The sequence below is a fragment of the Ambystoma mexicanum genome, chromosome 5q, assembly GCF_040938575.1.
Source record: "Ambystoma mexicanum isolate Mex_15411 chromosome 5q, UKY_AmexF1_1, whole genome shotgun sequence".
NCBI classification, from domain to species: domain Eukaryota; kingdom Metazoa; phylum Chordata; class Amphibia; order Caudata; family Ambystomatidae; genus Ambystoma; species Ambystoma mexicanum.
Window position 1 is genome coordinate 669,462,419 of NC_090933.1, and position 19,365 is coordinate 669,481,783.

Sequence of the window (19,365 nt, forward strand, 5' to 3'; positions counted from 1 at the left end):
GTTCCGGCACCAGAAATGCAAGTGAGAGGCTAGCCTACCCGCCACTGGAGACACGTGGACCCAGAGGGACGAGACATGCCTTTTTGCTCTCTGAGGTTTCTGCTGAGGAGGGGGACTGCAAGAAGCCCTTGCTCCCCCCGACCTTTTTGTTGCTTGCCCCGGTGCTGATAAGGCGAGCGGTCAGGTTGTTTTGATCTCCGTTCCTGGAATCCCCGGAACCCGCCAAACGCCCACCCCTTATCGCAACGCTGATGCGACTGGGTGTACGCCTTGGGCGTGGCCTTTGTAAGAATAGATAAAAATTTAGCGGTTTGCGAGCTGTTCTTCTTATCCAATTCCTCGTTGGTGGTAGAGTGGAAGAGGTCAATACCCTCGAAAGGAAGGTCCAATATGCAATCCTGGACTTCAAGGTTGAACTTATTAGCCGGATGCCAGGCCGGCCTTCTCATGTCTGTGGCGATGCAGATGGCCTGGCAAGAGGTGTCGATGTGGGCCACTGTGGACTCCAGGAGGTCTTGCGCTACCAGCTTGGCTTCACCTAGACCCGCCTTAAAGCGTGCCTGGCTCTGCGCCAGGAGTTACGGAAGGAAGTCTGATATTTCCCGCCACAACCTCTGGTTAGCCACTGCAAGCATGGCATCTGCGTTGGCTTGACACAGGTGCAGAGAGGCATTGAAGTACAGCTTTTTCCTGTACGCCTCCAAGATCTTCTCCTTCCCTAGCAGCGCAGAAGACGAGGTGGCCAAGGACGACTGAGGCTTGGAGTAGAGTGACGCTGCAGCAATCACGGAAGTGTGTGGCTGGGGGTGTGTTGATAGCAACAGTATCTCCCTGGATCTGTCTATACTTGCCATCGAGGCGCTGATTGCCAGGCTGGGCAGAGTGTGGCTTGAGCCATCCCTTCTTGGCCAGACCGACGACATCCATCTGCATCGGGACACCTGTCTTGGTAGGGGGTCTTAGGTAGAGGACCTCTGCCAAGACCCCCTCCTCAGGCTGCTCTACCTCGGGATGAGCAAGGCCCAGATATTCTGCCAAACCTGCAAGCCTGTCGTGAAAGGCCTTTGCTGAAGACGGCATGTCAGGGTCCTCCTCCTCGTCTGTATCCACCTTGGTGTCCTGTTGTTCCCCTGTGGGAGGAGGGGTTGTTAGGCAGAATCCTGTGCAGTGCCCTTAGGGACCACTACACACAAATAAGACTACAAGTGGTAATACAAGGTCACCTTTGGTACAAGCCTGTACTACAATGTTAAAGTGGAGCAGCCAGGCTTATCTCAAGAGTATGTGAGCAGTAGCAGAGACTACACAAAGGGACCACAATTACTGTGACTCAAGCAAACACTGACTCAAGGTTTCAGGTAAAAAATATAAGTACATTTATTTTTAAACCATCTGTTATAAAACACAACACTTCTATAAATTCTAAACCACACGTAAAATACACTACAAACAACCAATTCTCTCCGCACAGAACAACTCAAGGTAAGTACCTTATGTTTTGGCGGACCGGTGTTGTGAAACAAAAGACCTTACCGTGAATACATATGCGATCACTTTTTGACAGTTCGGTCTTATTAAAGATACGCGTATCCGCGGCAAGAGATGTCACTGGGGAAAAACACACTTAGCACCTGGGTTAACCAGAGAGAGTTGGGGGCAAAAATCATAGGCAATACTTTTGTCAAGGCAGACAGAATCAGAGAACACTCGCTGACAGAAATACAAAAGTCAATAGGTCGGAGCCAGTGTCAAGTGTAACCTGATTCCTGTTATCGAGGATCACACAGTCAGTTCAAGATTCAACATTGCCAGGAGTACTTGGATATTGTCAACAGAGGAAGCAAAAGTTGTAAGAGGGAAGGAAGACAAGGGCAAGCCTTGGATGACGAGAAAAGGGATTCACCCTAGTTCCTCGAAGCAGAACACAGTACCTTATTCAATTAAGAAGCTGGTGCCACGGCAGTTGTTCCTGGTAGTTTCCTGCAGACCCACTGTTCCTGGAGCTTCGGTCGTGGAGACGAGGACGACGTCTGGAGGGGACTGCACCACTCAGGGATGAGGCCAGCAGCAGCGATGGTGAATAAAAGGTGCGCTCCTTTAAAACAGGAGAGGCTCTTCAGATGGTTATCCGGACCACTACAGCAGGGTGCAGTGATTTCGACCACGAAGAGGATCCTCTGGCTGTGTAAGATGAGCTGGTTGGCCCCACCAGGCTCAAGAGAAGAAGACTCCGTACTGGATCTTCTCTGGTCGTCGAAGGGTAGCTGGCTGAGGACTGCAGCAGGGCTTCACTGGGAAGGGGTAGTTGCAGCAGCCGTCTTATTCTCCGCTTATCTTCGGTTCCTTGTAGTTCCAGTGGCGACTCTGACTTCCAGCCCAAGAGTCCTGCCTTTTATGCGAAAATCCCCCATTCACACAGCAAGGGGGTTGTCCAGCCCGGACATCCACCTCAGCCAATCAGGCCAAGTGCGACTTGGGTTTCCTAGGATACCCTGTGCAGGGGGTGACTACACCCCTCCCTCACATTCAGCCCACCTAGACACCCAGGCGCCCAGAAGGGCTTCTTGGCAGAAGCCCGCCAAAAAGACGGTGAACAAAGGCGGCAAACCTGGTTTGCCGCGCAAAGTAAAACACAAGAAGGACTTCAACAAAAAGAAATGGCGACTAAACCCAACCGGAGCAAAAAGAGTATTTGGTCAAGCAGATTTATGTTTGAGGATACTATAATAGCCTAAAACAATATCACGTTTATATAGTATAATCGCGGTAGAAAAGTTGGGGTAGATACCACTGCCACCAGCCATGTCTAAATGTTAAAAGAGCAAAACAAAGCTCAGAGAGGTACAGACAACAACGGGTAGGATTTAACCCTTTCCAGTACTCCATGTAAGATGGGTTGTACTGGGTCTGTAGTTTTAAAGTGACTATGTAAAGTTAATGGCAACTTTACCTGTTTCTGGGGGACAGTAGTCAGCCCCAGAAAAAAGGAGTCATTGGGAAGTCTTAGAGACAACCCTGTGTTACCGCACTGAAGGTGCTGTGTAACACACAAAGTTGGGCTCAGGGAGTGGTGTGCTCCAGAGTCCAAGACCACACAACAAGTAGAAAGGCATATGACAAAACACAGGTAAGAGTGGGGAAAAGAGGCACACTCTTACCAAGTGGAAAAAATAAACTCTAGAAATCCAGCAAAGCAGCTGAGGGATTAACTAGGTGAGGGAAATAAGCCACAGAATGAGAATTCTCCCTAAAAGGGGTGCTGGGTGCTGTGGGCTGCTGTATGGAGAGCGGAGCCAGAGGCTGTCTCGGAACCGGCTGCACTGGGGGCAGATTCGAAGGAGCCGGCAGCGGGGGCTGCGCTGGGGCCTGTGGTGCCAGAGCCATGGGAGGAGTTACTATTAGGCACTGGTGGAGTGACCGGAGGGAGCAATTCCCTGACTGCATCCCTTAGGATGGCCCCCATCTGGGGGGTACGCATCAGCCCCAAAAACCTTTCGAAGAACCTATCCTCAGAGGCATAAGAGGAAGCGGGAGATGCCGACTGAGTGGCTGGGGGTTGCTGGAGCCAGAGCACACTCAGTCTGGATTTCAGGGGGAACCTGCCCTGTGCTGTGCCACTGATGGATACACTGTAGGCCACATACCTGGTTGACACCAGTCCCACCTTGAAACTCGTTCACCCACCTGCTCTGTTCTTAGGAGTGGCATCGGACAAGCGTCCATGTGTGGTGCAGCATCCACTTTGTCGGGCTGCGTGCCACGCGGAAGAATCGTGGTGCATGGCCCTCCGGACACGACCTCGCCCAAGAATCTTGGTGTTGGAACAGGAGGGCTAGCCCACAGCTCAGGTCTAGGTCTGGAAGGCGTATCGCCCTCAGCATTGTCGCTGGTAATTTTTTTTTTTTTTTTTTTTGCTTCTATCAATTCAATGATTTTGCAAAAGCGAGACAAACAAATCTGTCAAAGTTTCTTTTCTATTCTTTCTTCCCAAGCTTAATTTGACTTGAAGTTTGAAATTTGAGCTTTGCAGTTACCCTCTTGGACTTAGAAGTCTGAGTAGATTGCACATTCAGCTTGGACCTGTCATTGAACTGGGATTGGCACTATCTGTCCCCTCTGATTTGTGTAAACAAGACTCTAGGGCGTTCTTTAGTATTTTGGCAGTTGCTAGAGCCCAAGTTGTCCTCGATCCACTCATCAATCGATTCCACCAGACCTTTTCTTCATACAAGGAATTTGGGTCAATCAGCGGTCTCAAGTAAGCTCTTCTCCACTTTATTGTTTCGGGGCAATGCAAAAGAAGATGTTTTATTGTTTCTGGCTCACGCTCCGTTCCACACAGTCGACAGAGGTTTGTTTGAGATGGACCTCTAATGGCCCTTATTTCGTTTGTCGGCAGTAAGTTAAGGCGAGAGCGCAACAAGATGGATCTTAACTTGTCTGGAAATCTCTTCAGAACTTCATTCGGTGAATGTAGTTTTTTTGGTTCAAAGTTCACGTGAAGGAGAAGTTTATTCTTTCCTGCCAATATTAGGGTATCTATCCAATCCAGTTGGTCCATCTTACGTTTTATTCTAGTGGGGTTTTAAATTAGGTCTTCTTCGGCACATCCGTTATTGGCCAAAGATGCTCGCTGTTTGGCTGCCCAGCTGGAGATGGCCTTGCACCTTCCTTCTGAGATTTCGGAGCTGATTATTTTGTATAGCGGAGGAGAGTCCAGCATTATTATTTTTCTGAAAAGCGCCATTTCTCCAGCTTCAATTGTTGCTTTTAAGGAGAGAGTTCCCAATTCTCTTCTGATGATCGAAATACCTGTTGAATTTGGGAGTTGAAGGACTTTGCGCCAAAAATAGGCTTCCAGTTTAGGCCAGATCGCCAGAGGAATCGCTGGCATTGCCTCGCAACCATACGTCAAACTCGGTATTACTTTGCCCTTGTAGAATTTGATAACAGGGAGAAGTGAAAACCGCCCGTATTTACGATCGATTATTCTTGCCTTTGTGGTTAGTTTTCGGGTCTTGTCCCATAGGTGCTGTTGCATTGAAGCTTCTGTTTTTGAATTGTCCAGCCACACCCCCCAAGTATTTGAAGAATTTTACCACTTCAACAGGCGAATTTTCGATGTGCCATTTGAAGGATTTTAGGTTCGTCTTTGATGACTGGCCTAATATCAAGATTTTTGTTTTTTCCTTGTTAATTTCTACGTTGTTATTCGATATGTAATTGTCCAAGTTGTCAAGTTGCCTTTGAAGACCAATTTCGGTTTGATCCAGGAGGATATCATCGGCGTATAATAGGCGAGTCACAGGTGTAGTTCCAATTTTCGGAGGAAAAGATCTCATCGCTTCCGAATTGTCTTTAAGGTTGCCCAAAAAAGAAATGAATAGGGCTGGGGCCAATGGACAGCCCTGTTTCACGCCTCTAAGGGTCAGGATTTCTTCAGAAAGCCTTCCTGCTTGGTCCAGCTTGACCCTGATCGATGTTTTATCGTGGAAAGCCTTTATTGGGTCAAGAATGTTAGATGGGCACTTCCATTTGTTTAATTTTGACCAAAGCAGATTTCTGTCGATTTGATCGAAGGCTTGGCTTAGATCTATAAAGGCTACATATACCTTTCCAAGTCTTTGCATGGATCTCGCTTTTATAGTACTCAGCGCCATGCTATTCGCTGTGGTCCCCGAATTTTTCATAAACCCTGTTTGAAATGGGTCTCTGCACAGTGCTGTTTTTTCCCATTTTTGGAAGCTCCTTAGAAGAAATGATCCGTTGAGTTTCCCGATTGTGTCGAGGAGTGCTATTGGACGATAGTTTCTCGGGGTCAGTTCTGTCTCCTTTTTTGTAAATTGGAGCAATCACTGCAGTGCACCAAGAATTTGGAATCGATCTTGTGGTGCTGAGGTTTTTGAATATCTGCTCTATGAAGTTTGCCCATTCCTCTGGATGGTTTTTCAGATCAATATTGGTTATTCCATCTGGCCCTGGAGCTCTTGACGATTTCAGACGTTTAATTACCAATATGATGTCGTCTTTGCCCGAAAAATCTTCCCACTCAATTTGGCCTGCATCCGTCTTTGGATCATCTGTGATTAGGCTAGGGATTTGGAAAATTTTGGCGAAGTGTGATTTCCATTGTTCTTCTGGAACGTTGTTTAAACCTTTTGCGGTTGCTCCTTCATCGAAGCTTCTTATTAGTTGCCAGAAAGCTCCCGAATTTTTATTGGCCAATTTTCTAAGCATGTCTTCAGAATCCTGTTGATATAGAAAAATTCTACGGAAGCGTAGCCAAGATTTGTACTTTTTTTGTTCCGTCAGGTAGAGGTTTCTAGGTTCTTCTGAGATAGATTGTGCTGCCAGTTTCTTTAGCTTCCTCAGGATAGAACGTTTTGATACTAATTCCTTATCATAAGTGTGCAGTGGTTGTTGAATGAACTTTTGGATTGGCCTTCTGGGAATCATGAAGGGGATCAACAGGGGCTGATAGTCAGTAGATTTTAAAGACTCATTGTTTCCCCGTAGGCAATGGCTTTTGTAGTTTCTGGACAGTTCCTCTATTCGGTTGGCGGTGAGTCTTAGGCGATTTCCTTGGGTGTTTGATTCAATTTTTTCTGGCATTGTCATTTTACCTTCGCCTCCCGTAGGCCATACGATTTGCAGAATATTGTGATCGCTCACCTCTGCCCTTAAAACCTCAAAAGATGTAATTCATCGAAGCATCTCCTCTGAGACATATATATAGTCTATTGTCCCTTCCTGGGCGCCCCTTTCCCAGGTTGGGACATAGACCGTCTGCGGGAGTGAGTGGTCGATGTTGCGAAGGTTTCTTGAAGCCATAAGTGATTCCCATTTCTGTCCACGAGATTCCACTTGGCTTATCGGATGCGATGAAGTGCTTCTAGAGGGATCAATCGGGCATTTGGCATTTAGATCTACACTTAGAATTATTAGTAGGCTGTTTTGGGTTGTTATTATGTTGTCTATCTCTCCTTCAATGGATTCAATGAAAAGCCTGCCCGAAATGGCTTGAGGGTTCCAGTAGATTGTAATAACAGTAATCTCAAGGGAGGTTAAGGTTTGACTCTTCCTGTCTAGTTGATCCCACTTTATTGAGAATGCTAGATAGGATTGAGTTGCCGTCAGCTTCTTCTGAATTGAGAGGCCTGAGCCAGATCTACCTGCCACAAGAAGCCCAGATGATGGACGGCCCAGACGACCTTTCTTGGCCGGGGAAGTTACAACTGTAAAGCCATCAATGGTCGGGGGGGTGATAAGCCAATTCTCTTGAAGAGTGATAATGTCAAAAACGCCAAGGTTTATTGCTCCAGGTTTAGTAAGGTGGTTAAAACCCCTGGTATTCCAAAACATCCTTTTGAGTGATTGTGGCTGAAGGTCGTGTAACGGTCTTTGTTCTTTTAAGCTTGCCTCTACTTTGTTGAAATCCGCCTTGATGGTAGACGGAATTTGTTGCTATTTCTTTGTTTGCCCAAAGGACGTTTTCGGAAGCCATGCCAGTAGATGTTTGATTGGTGCAAAAGTTGATAGATTGATTTTGGATGCTGGTGAATTCGCGACTATCAGACAATTTTTTCCCCTGACCTTTTTTCCGGGGATGACAAAGTCCTTTTCTTGGTGTGCACTCGGTCTTTCTGTCTTTCTCTGGCTCTATGCGAGTCACCTATGGATTTCCTAATAGTTGAGACTCGATTTTTTATCTTTTCTCTGTTGTCCAATCGATGAGGTGAGTATCTTCTTTGGGTCGATGACCAGTTCCGGTCATTAAACTCAGTTTTAGACCTGTTATGAATTTTTTTCCTGTTGTTGCAAGGAGTTTTTGATCTCTGAATACGTTCCGGATTGCCCTCTTTATCTCAGAAATCAAGTACCCCTTTCTCAGGAGGTCTTCCATGCCTTCTTTAGAGAGTCTGCCTTTGGCTTCTGCACTTGCGTGTAAGAATGCCTTTGCTTTTTTGTCTTTATGGTAGGGCTCTACCAGTAGCAGATCATTTGTTTTAAGGTCTTCGAAGTTTTTTACATGTTTCAGAATTTTCAGAACTGTACCCCTATTTAGGGTAATCTTTACGAGGTTTGCCGGGATCTGTTCTAGTTTGAGGACTGTCGTAAGAGCCAGTCTTTGTTGTTTTACCATTTTTTGGTTTCGAATGCCGAATTTAGGGTGATAGTCTTCTTTCGGCTCAGTGGGGAAACTAGGTGTGTTTTGCTGAATGGGACCTTCCTTTTGACTGTTTTCCTTGTCTTTTGGTGATTTTAGATCTGCATAGTTTCTTTTGATTGCAGCCGATTTTTTTCATATGGCGTCTGGTCCTCTAGGATATCTTTGATTTGAACTGAGCCCCTCCTTTATTCGCTCACTGAACGTCCTTCGTTTTTTAGACGTTGGAGAAGTTGAATTGTTGTGGCTTTTGGGCGATCTTGCCCCATCTTGCTTCTCAGTATAAAATGAAGTTTCACTTGCAGGAGACGAATAGGTGGAAATGTTCATCATCGTTTCGTCTCGTAGGAAGTCAACGACTGACAGGAGAATGAGTCTGTAAAGCTTCTGAGGGGCTCCTGACAAAATGGCATGTCTGGATTGGAGATTTTATGGAACTTGTGTCCGTATTTGGTTTTGGGACTAACTCTCTGCATTCCCCTTGAGGCGAGTGGATAGACCCCCGTGCCGGACAAGCAGAGGGTCGAGCCGTAGAACCTGCTGTCATAGATTTGATGTTAGATGTTTTGCTTACTTTTTTTGAATTCACAAGGACAGTGGAAGTGGTATTTGTCGAAAATTTCAATGGATAATTTGGGAATTGCAATTGTGGTGGCTTTGAAGCCATTTCTCTCAGGCAAGGTTTGGGTGTTTTCTTTGTCACGCCTTCAAATAGGAAGTGTCTTCGTGGATCGATTTTGTCTTTTGGTTTTTGGTTATTTGGAAGCTTTTTCCCAAAATTGAAGCAGATTTTATTTGCAGGTTGTTTGTCGACTGACTGTGTCTGCGTACTCATTTCTGTTACTTTTCCAACAATTTGGTCAGTTTGTGATGCGCTGTCTCTTGAGTCTTTTATTACAATAGGCTGCGCTGAGGAAGTTGAGTTTGTTAAGTTGGTACGATTGGGGTCACTTTCGATTTTGTCATATATTACACTGTCGACTTTTTTTTTGCAGTGATGCAGCCTTCGAAAAAGGTCATTGTGGTATGAGTCATGGCGATCAGTGTGGTCTGATCCTTTAAAGTATCGTTTATTGCTTCATATAACTTTACGAATGGGGCAAGCGCAATAGTCAATGCTGACATCAATGTTGTCAGGTCTCGCTTCCGAAGTGGAGTATGAGCACAACCAGGTTGGATAGAAGGAGATGTTTTAGATAAGGGTTCCAGGGACTTTGATTCAAGTGAGACAGTTGGAAAGGACTGCTGGCAATTTGCTTTAATCGGAGACGGGGGATGTAGTAATGGTTGCTTCTCAGTAAGTGGCCGTTTCGCTCCTTCCTTTGTGGCCTTGTCTGTTGGCTGCGTTTCTTTGTTTTGAGGAGTAGATGGAGGGCGCCGAGACTCATTTGTACTGCTTATCACTGGGTTCTCTCGGACGGGAGAAGACAGATTTGCTGGAGACCGGTTGGCTGGTACAGGTCTCCGACTTTCCAATGGTCCTGTTTGGTCTCCTCCAGTGCTGCAAGGCAGTGGACAACCTACCTGGTTGCTTTTATTGCCGTCAGAATCTGTTGTCCTCTCTTTTGGTGTATACGGAAACTTGGATAATTTTGGGCCTCCGGTCTCATCAAGTGTTGCATCCAACATTTCTGCGTCTGTCAATTCGAGCAGAACGTCGTATTTTCGTTTGATTGACTGGCAAAATAGGCTTTTAACGAATTGCATATTGCAGCGTTAGCCAGCAGCATTTACGATGAGTTTTGTTTGTTATTTTTGTTTTTTTGCTGCAGGGTATTACCCGATGGTTTTTTCTTTTTGTTCTGATTTTTTTGTTTGTGCTTTGCAGAGCAAGTGGTTTTTGCTGTTATTTTTGAGAAATTAAATTTTAACTGCTGATCTATGGGAGAAGTTTCATTTGAGTCTAGTGAGCGAGAATTCCGTAGGTCGCAATTGGGCTCTCTGTTTTCTCCCTCCTTTGGTGCTGACTTGCCCTTGGCTCCACCCCCTTGAGGAAGTGGAGCCTCACTTTCGTCCGTGATTGTCATCGCACGGGCCTCCTTTTCTGATGACGCCTCCATCAACCGATCCCCTTCGGGCTCACTCTCACTCGTTTCGGCGGCACCTGGCGTCCGCTCCGGCGTCGCGTCCAGAACGCAGCCCAGGAAACTCTTGTTGGTGCGCCGCGGGCCTGCCAGTGCCTTCCCCGTCATCAGAGATCCCAACCTCGAGATAAGTTTGGGGTCTGTGTGCGAGGCAGTTTGGTTTAAGCCCTGCTGGGCTATGTCAGGCAATCGGAGTTGAGGAGCCGCAAGAAATTCCCTTGCAGCCCGCCCTTCGGTCGGCTGCACTGGGAACTTTAAAACATGCGGTTTTCCCTGCTCCGTTGTCGGTTTTCCTGATTTTACTGCCATAGAACCAAATTTACGTGCTTCATCCCCGCAGATGTCTTCTTGGTTCGGGGCATTTGGACTTAGCCCCTGGGTTGTTATAGATGGCACAAATGTTCTTTGTAAATCCTCCTTGCCAGATACAGGAGTTTTTAGAGGTGTGGCAAGATCAAAAAGTTTTGAGGAAGTGTCGCTTAGAAGTCTCGGTTTTTGTGGATTCTTTGATCTTGATAAGGGGCGCACAACCGATGGACACAGAGGGTCTAAGCGAAGAGGAGCTGTCCTTACGTTCTGGTTTGAATTCTGGCTCGAACTTCTCACCCACCGAGCCTCCTCGTCATCTCCTCCGGGGGTTGGCGAGATTAAATTGTCGGTTCGCCTTGGTTCCATGATGGCTTGGGGGGCTCCTGCCACCTCCTGCACACGGACTGCTCCGCGGTTTGGAGGGGTTTTTATGTCCAACCCTCAAGTGCAGAAAAAACTGCAGAAAAAACTGTAGAGTAGACTGGTCATGCTGCGTGCAGGAGCCCCTTTGGACATGGAGCTGGTACTAGGGCATAGCCCCTTGGGTGTAGACCCGATAGAAGAACCTTTCAGTCCCTCAGCACTGATACTGGTAGGTTCCGAAGATCCCTTGGCTGTAAGGCCGGCAGCTGTGTTAGCCTTGGTGCGTTTGCTGGTAACAGAACCCGAAAGGTTCCTCTCGCTTGGGCGTTTCCTCAGGAAGGAGTCACCCTTACGGGGTGCGATGGAAAATAACAGCCCTCCGTGAGGGCTCGATCTCTGCTTGACAAACTTCAAGTCGTCTGGAGGCGACGCTTCGCAGAGCTCCCTCCACATAGCTAGTCTGTTCTTCAGTACGCGTGGAGTCAAGAGTCGCACATGGTGCAACATTGGTCAGGGCAAAGGCAGCGAAGGCAAAGAGCGTGGGTGTCAGATGTGGGAAAGAGTCCATCGCAGGCTGGATACCTGCTCAAACCCGCTGGAGTTGACATGCGGCGGGGCGAAGCGTGATGCCGGAGGACCAGGTACCTAGATGACAAAGACAAAAAGTTAAGAGAAGAATCCCGCGGAAGAGCGCTTGGAATTACATGGCAAGGCCAAACCCAGGAGCGCTGGTGAAATTGGCCCGTTTCCGTCGACGCGGAAAAGGGGACTGAGGAGTGGCACCGGAAGGTGGAGTCAGGGTAGCGCATGCTCCCAGGGCCGCACCCCTGCACGCCTCTAAATTTAAAGGGGAAGAAGGTTCCTCTGGTGAAAAAGGGTCTGTCTCCCGTCCCCAGGAAGGGACGACCATACTGTATGGAGGAAAGGGGACGGGACGTACGAGTATGTGTATTGGGGCAGACAACCCTCTCCTCCCTACCTGCCAGAGCACACATAAAAGCGCCTTTAGTGCATGAAGAAAGGGAGTCCTCCCCACCGTGAAAGGTACCACAGCCAACAAAGGACAGGTCCATCTTGCACAGGGCTTAAAAAAAGAAGAGGGGCCATTTTGAGTACATGGTCCCTTTTGTGCATTATCATGGCTGTGAAAGCAGCCTGGGAAGATGCATCCAAACAGTAGGTCAAAAAGTAAGGACTGCAATCAGCCTGTTCAGAGGATGCCTGGAAAGTAGCAAAAAAGTACATTAAATGATTAGAGTTTTCACATTAAGAATATTGCTTGGCCAGGACTCACATTTTGGACATCCAAGAAACATACAAAACAAATAAGGAACAAGTTACTTACCTGTAACTGTTGTTCTCCAGCATGGGTCTGGCATGGATTCACATGCTCATGAATATTCCCCGTCGTCAGGCTGGGAATCCTCGGTAAAGAAAAAACCAGTATTAGTTTCGTTTCTGATCTGTCTTTCGTAGTAATAACCAATCACTGGTCTCTGCGTCATACTGACCACAGCCAATGACTGCCCTCTACCTAAGCACCGCCTCTGGCAGCCATCTTCAGATTTGGAAGCACGTGAAGTGGCAGTATGACCAAGTGAAGAGCCGCAGAGGGGTAGGCGGGAGGGTTCGCATGTGAATCCATGCCAGACCCATGCTGGAGAACAACAGTTACAGGTAAGTAACTTGTTCCTTCTCCAGCATGGGGTCTGGCATGGATTCACATGCTCATGAATAAAGAATACCAAGCAGTACACACATGCACAACCAGGGGAGGTGGCAAAGGCTCAACATTAAGCATTACATCAAACCCAACATTAAGCATCTTACCTCCTCACCAGGCTCACCTCAGGCGAACAGGTTGCGCAGCACTGCTTGGCCGACCCTGGACTCCTCCCTGGAATCCCGATCGACGCAGTAGAATTTCGTGAAGGTGTGCGTCGACCTCCACGTAGCAGCCCTGCATATGTCCAGCAGGGGCACACCAGAAAGGAACGCTGTGGTGGCTGCGATCGCTCTGGTGGAATGGGCTCTCGGACGGCCAGGCAGCAGTCGGTTTGCCAACCGATGACAGTACATGATACAGCCGGAGAGCCATCTGGAAATGGAAGCCTTCGAGAGATCCTTTCCCTGATTGACAGGTCCAAAATTCACAAAGAGTTGTGACGTCTTCCGAAAACACTTCGTGCGGTCCACGTAGAACTTCAGCGCTCTAGCCACATCCAGCGAGTGCAAAGTCCTCTCAGCCGGCGACGAAGGCGACGGGAAGAACACGGGCAACACCAAGGGTTCGTTGAGATGGAAGTCCGACGGTACCTTGGGCATGAAGGAGGGGTGCGTCCTGAGCACTACCCTCGTGTCGTGAAAGTCAAGTACGGGGCCTTGCAGGAAAGGGCCTGGATCTCTCCCACCCGTCGTGCGGAGGTGATGGCCACAAGAAACGCTGTTTTCCACGACAGAAACTTCAACGGGGCCGAGTGCAGAGGCTCGAACGGAGGTCCCATGAGCTTGGTCAGCACCACGTTGAGCTCCCACGCCGGGGCCGTAGCCTTCACCGGCGGGAACGATCTGAACAGTCCCTTCATGAACTCTTTCACCAGACGATGAGACCACAAGGACGTCCGGCCCGTGGTCCTGGTGTATCGGGAGATCGCAGCAAGATGAATCTTGATGGACGCGTGTGCCAGTCCAGCTTTGGCCAGCGTCAACAGGTAATCTTCTGTGCGTGGCACCAGACAGAGAACCTCTTCCATTTGTGTCCGTAGCATTTAAGAGTCGAGGACGCCCTGGCCTTTGCAAGAACCTCTCTGCAGTCGGCTGGTATGTCGTATCCTCCAAACTCTAGCGCTGCAGGAGCCAGGCCTGCAAGTTCAGCGATTTCGGGTCGTGGTGGAGGATGGCGCCTCCTTCCCTGGAGAGTAGATCCGCGTCCACCAGCAGCCTGATTGGCGGGGACGGTGATAAGTCCAGAAGGTCCGGGAACCATATCTGCCTCGGCCACGCAGGTGCGACGAGGATCATCCTGCACCGTGACCTCTTGAGCTGGTTGACGAGCCGGATTAGCAGTGGCAAAGGAGGGAACGCGTAGAGGAACAGGCCCTCCCAGGGGAACGAGAAAGCATCGCCCATGCTCCTCGCCTGGGGAAACCTGCTGGCGAACCTCCGGCACTTGGAGTTCGTCGCCGTCGCGAACAGGTCGATCTGGGGTGTGCCCCACCGTCGGAAGAGGCGATCCACTAGATCCTGCCGTAGTTCCCACTTGTGGCATGAGCGCAGCTCCCTGCTGAGTGAGTCGGCGATGGTGTTTTTTATCCCTGCCAGATGAAACGGCACCAGAAACATCCTTTGGGCGACGGCCCAATGCCACAGGTCCTGCGCCTCCTTGGACAGCACTGGAGACCTGGTTCCGCCCTGTTTCCTGATGTAAAACATGGTGGTGGTGTTGTTGTCGGTGAAGATCCTCACCACCTTGCCCTTGAGGGACGGAAGGAAGGACCTGAGGGCCCAGAACACTGCACGGAGCTCCAGGACGTTGATATGGAGGGACTTCTCCGTCGAGAGCCAGAGGCCTCTCGCGTGCAGATTTTCGGTGTGCGCTCCCCATCCTTCCAGGGAGGCATCCGTGGTCACTGTCTCCTGGTGGTCTGGGGTCTGGAAGTCCATGCCCGCCATCAGATGCGCGCGGGTGCCCCACCACCGGACCGCTCGGCGGAAACTCTCGTCGAGTGTGATCCTCTCCTCGAAGCCGCCCGTCGTTTGGATCCAGCGCGCGTCCAGGAACTCCTGCAACGGGCGCATCCGGAGCCTGCACATGGGAATGAGGTAGATGCAAGAAGACATCATTCCGAGGAGGGACTTGATGGACCTCACCTTGGCCGCGTCGGAAACCAACATCCGCTGTACCTTGCCCAGGATGGACCTGGTCCTTTCCTCCGACGGGGAGGCCAGAAGGGACACTGTGTCGAGCTTCGCTCCCAGAAACAGTGCGTTTTGCGCGGGTACCAGGTGGGACTTGGCGTAGTTCACGGAGAATCCCAGGTCCGTGAGAAGTTGGACGGTCCTTGCCGTGTGCTCCACGGCGAGCTCCCTCGTCTTGGCTCGGATGAGCCAGTCGTCCAGGTAGGGGTAGACGTGGATCCCCTCGTGGTGCAGCTGCGCCGCCACCGGTGCAAGGCACTTGGTAAATACCCTGGGTGCCGACCGTAGTCCGAAGGGGAGGGCTTTGAACTGGTAGTGACGCCCTTGGACCACAAACCTGAGGAATTTTCGGTGCCCCTTTAGGATCGGAATATGGAAGTAGGCATCCTCCAAATTCAACGACGACAGGAAGTCTCCTTCCTCCAGCTGACCCAGGACGTGCTGGAGGGTGATCATCCGGAAATTCTGCGCCTTGATGAACTTGTTCAGACGTCGCAGGTCTAGGATGGGGCGCATCCTCCCGTCGTCTTCTTCACGAGGAAGTATCTCGAGTAAACTCCGGAGCCCCGAAGCCGCTTTGGGACGAGTTCGATGGCGCTCTTCCGGAGCAACGCCTTTACCTCCAGGAGAAGCTGAGGGACGTGAAGCTCTTTCCTGGCCACGGGGGGGACGCGCGGGCACCTTCTTTGAAACTCGAGCTCGTGGCCCCGGGCTAAGGCGTCCAGCACCCAACTGTCAGTGGAGATGGACTCCCACACGCTGACGAAGCCCGCCAGCCGGCCTCCCACCGGGGTGCTTCGGTGGGGGCCCGACCCCACGGCCGGTTCAATCCTGTTTCGACGAGACTTTGCCGCCTTGACCTCCTTGGCGATGACCGCGGGGTCCGCCAGACTTGCCTCGTCCTCTGTAGGCCTCCTGAGACGACGAGCGGGCCGCTTGACGGTAGGTAGAGAAACCGCCGCCGGAACCTTTGGAGGTGCCCTTGCCTCCGCTGCTCCGAAAGGGTGTCCGTCGTTGCTGCAGAACCCCAAGGGCCCGGGCCGTCTCAGTGTCCGCTTTAATGGCCTGGAGGGAATCGTCCACTGTTTTCCCAAACAAGTTGTTCCCATCGAACAGCATGTCCAGGACTCTGGTCTGTACGTCTTGACGGAAGTCCGTAGCCTTGAGCCATCCACGCCGCCTAAGGCACACGCCGTTGCCCAACTGGCGAAACCCAGTGTCGGCGATGTCCGTCGCAATAGTGATGGCGTGGTCCGACGCCACCTCACCTTCCTGTAGGATCTCCAGGGCATCCGCCCCTCTTGTCGTCCGGTAGGAAGTCCAGCAGGGGAGCCAGTCTGTACCATAGCTCCCTGTCGTAGCGGGCCACGATAGCCAAGGCGTTGGCCGCTTTAATCGTCGTCGCTGACGACGAGATGACCCTGCGTCCCATAGCGTCCAATTTCTTTCCCTCGCCATCTGGTGGGGAAGTCGATGTGGAGGCCGCACCCCCCCCGCTTTCTTCCTGGCCGCCGCGGCGACGACGGAGTCCGGGGTAGGCTGCGCCCGGAGGCACAGGGGGGCCGCGTCCGGGACCCGGTACTTCTTCTCGTACCGGTCTCTTCTAGCTGGCGTCGTGGAAGGGTTCTTGAGGAGGGCGAGGCCCTCATCCCAAATGTCGTCCAGTAGAGGCACCGCGAGGACCGTCTTCCTCTTGGCCTCGCGCCGTTGATAAAGGAATCCTTCCTTTTTCTTCTCCTCAGGGCAGAGCTGGAAAAGCTTGGATGCCCTGGCGATCATGGAGTGGAACGATCCAATCTCGTCGGGCGGAGAAGCCCTGGTGGGAGGTGACGACGGGAGATCCTCGTCGTATACCTCGTCGTCCGTACCCGTCGCTGCCGTGTCAGTCCCCGTATCATCCCCTTGGGTGGACGGGGAGGAGGGCTGGACGGGTCGCGACGGCTGAAAAGGAGGTGGAGGGTGAATCCTTCTCTTCTTGGCCGGGGGAACACCAGAAGGTCCCGGTTCAGGATCCCCCGACGGGAGAAGTTCCTCCGTCGTCAACGGTAGTCTCGTCCTTATCTCTGAGCATAAGGACTGTATAGCCAACAAAATGGCCGCCGAGTTGTCTTGCGGCGCTGGCAGAGGGGAATCCGACGGGCGATCAGGGGCCCGTCGTCACCCTCGACGCTGTCGTCGTCACCTGCGTCGGGATCCATCCCGACGGGCCGGTCTTCATCCACGCCAAGGCCGTGGCTTAAGACCTCGATCAGCTCTTCCTCTGAGGCCGAATCTACGACGACGCCCTGCCCCCCCCCCCTTTTTCTTCCCCGCCGGGGATTTCACGGGGGTCCTATCGATGGGCACAAAAGAGGACTCCCTCCGAGGTGGCAGGGAGACTCTGAGCCCCGAGGTCGCCACCACTGGTGTAGCCTCCACAGGCTGAGCCAGGGCCGCTGCGACAGTATCGATAGAGGGCTTGGCCGGATGGATTAAGGCCTTCACCACCTTAGGTGCGCTCACCGCCTTATCCTTGAGGGGGGGGGGGACACTGCCTCGCTCCCCCTCCGATGGGGCCTTCGAGCTCGACCGGGGCCTCTCCAGGAGCTTTGCCGGGTGCTCGCCCTTCCTCTTACCCGACCCAGAGCGTTGGCTGGTGGCTGAAGCTGCCGGGGAGGGTGCGCCCTGCCTGGCGCCCGTAGAGCCCGACCGTTCGGCGCTCCCGGTGCCAGCGGACTCGCGGTGCTTGGCCTTGTGTTGGACCCCCGTCGCCGGGGCGTCCTCAAAGGTCTTAGAAGACCGCTCGGATTTCTTCCTCTTCTTCTCGCCGGACGGGCTCTTCCCTTCCAGCCAGTTGGCGAGGCGTTGGTGGCGGTCCTTCATGGTCCGCTCCGACATATTGCCGCAAAACGCACAGTCCTTCTCCACGTGCGTCTTGTCCTCATGTAAGCAGTAGAGACAAAAGGAGTGTTCGTCCTCCTTAAAGACGTTCTGCAGCTGGCATCCAGGGCAGACCCTGAACAGCTTTCCAGGCGTCGAGCTTCCCTTCTCCTGGGCCATGTCCGGGCCTGAGAAGCTTCTGGAATCCTCCAAAAAGTAGCTCGACGAAATCTTCACCCTTGAGGGGCGCAGACGAATCCGACACGGGTCCCCGTTGATCGGATGGAGAGTCGGTGGAGCTTGAGGCTCTTTTGACTGGAAAAAACGAAGTTTTGAGAAAAAAAACGTGAAAAAATAGCACTAACGCTCGAGAGCAATAGCATGAGGATCCCAACACATGAACGTGCGGTAAAAATCTGAAGATGGCTGCCAGAGGCGGTGCTTAGGTAGAGGGCAGTCATTGGCTGTGGTCAGTATGACGCAGAGACCAGTGATTGGTTATTACTACGAAAGACAGATCAGAAACGAAACTAATACTGGTTTTTTCTTTACCGAGGATTCCCAGCCTGACGACGGGGAATATTCATGAGCATGTGAATCCATGCCAGACCCCATGCTGGAGAAAATGCATTATTCCCATTAATCTCCAGCCATAATCCAATGTCTTTTTCCTACTGTCAACAATCATTCTTCCTTTGACAAAAATAGCAAGCTAATAAACTACATTCAAAACAAATCGAACTTGATCTAGGAATTAATACTGTGGAGTTAATCGTTGGAGACACCAAATTAAGTGCATTAGTGGGATAGAACATTTATTAGTATTTGTATTTTATTGAATTTATATAGCCCTTTGATCCAAAGTGCTTTACATGAGAACACGCAAAAAACAACAAGCATAATATGGAAATTGAATCATAACTTGAAAACAGTGTAAAGAACAATTTACAATATTGCAGAGGTGAGGAGAGAGTAGGGAGGGGCAGAGGTGAGTGAGGGAAAGGGAGATGTTAGTGGAGGTAAGAGCAGGAGTAAGAGGGAATGTATGAGTGTGAGAGGAAGAGGAGAGAGTAGAGTAGGACTAGAAGAGAGCATGGAGTGGGGGAAAGGAGGTAGGGAGGGATAGGGAGAATAGTGGTAGGAGGTGAGGAATGAGGGGGAGGGAGAAGAGCGAGAGGAAACAGAGTGTTAGGGAGGTGAGTGGAAAATATACGTTTTGAGAGAAGAGCGAAAGGAAGGGAAGGAAGGGGAAGAGCGGATGTGAAGGGGAAGTTGGTTCCAGTGGAAGGAAGCAAGGAGTTGGAAAGATCAGAAGCAGGAGGGGGCGCAGGGAGGAGGAGGATGAGGAGGAGAGAGTAGGAAGAGATTAGAAGAGTGGAGAGAGCGAGAAGGGGTACAGAAAGTGAGAAGGGAGGAGAGGTAGGGGGGGGCAAGACCATAAAGGGATTTGAAAACAAGACAGAGGAACTTGAATTTGAGCTGGAAGTGAAAAGAAAGCCAGCCTAAAGAGGTGAGAGAAGGCAGAGGGAGCGGATGGCTGAGTGGTAGATGGATTGAGTGGGGCGAGATGAGAGGAGGGGAGTCCAAAGAGAAGGGAGGAACAGTAGAAGAGTCTGGAACTCTTAATTACATCCCTGAAGATGAGGGATGTAATTAAGAGTTTAG

General features: G+C 50.7%; 1 protein-coding gene across 2 annotated transcripts in view; it reads right to left on the bottom strand.

Moving 5' to 3' along the window:
• PDE7A (phosphodiesterase 7A) overlaps positions 1 to 19,365 on the bottom strand; it is a 1,871,135-nt gene that overhangs the window by 818,138 nt on the left and 1,033,632 nt on the right. The gene's annotated exons all lie outside the window — the stretch shown is intronic.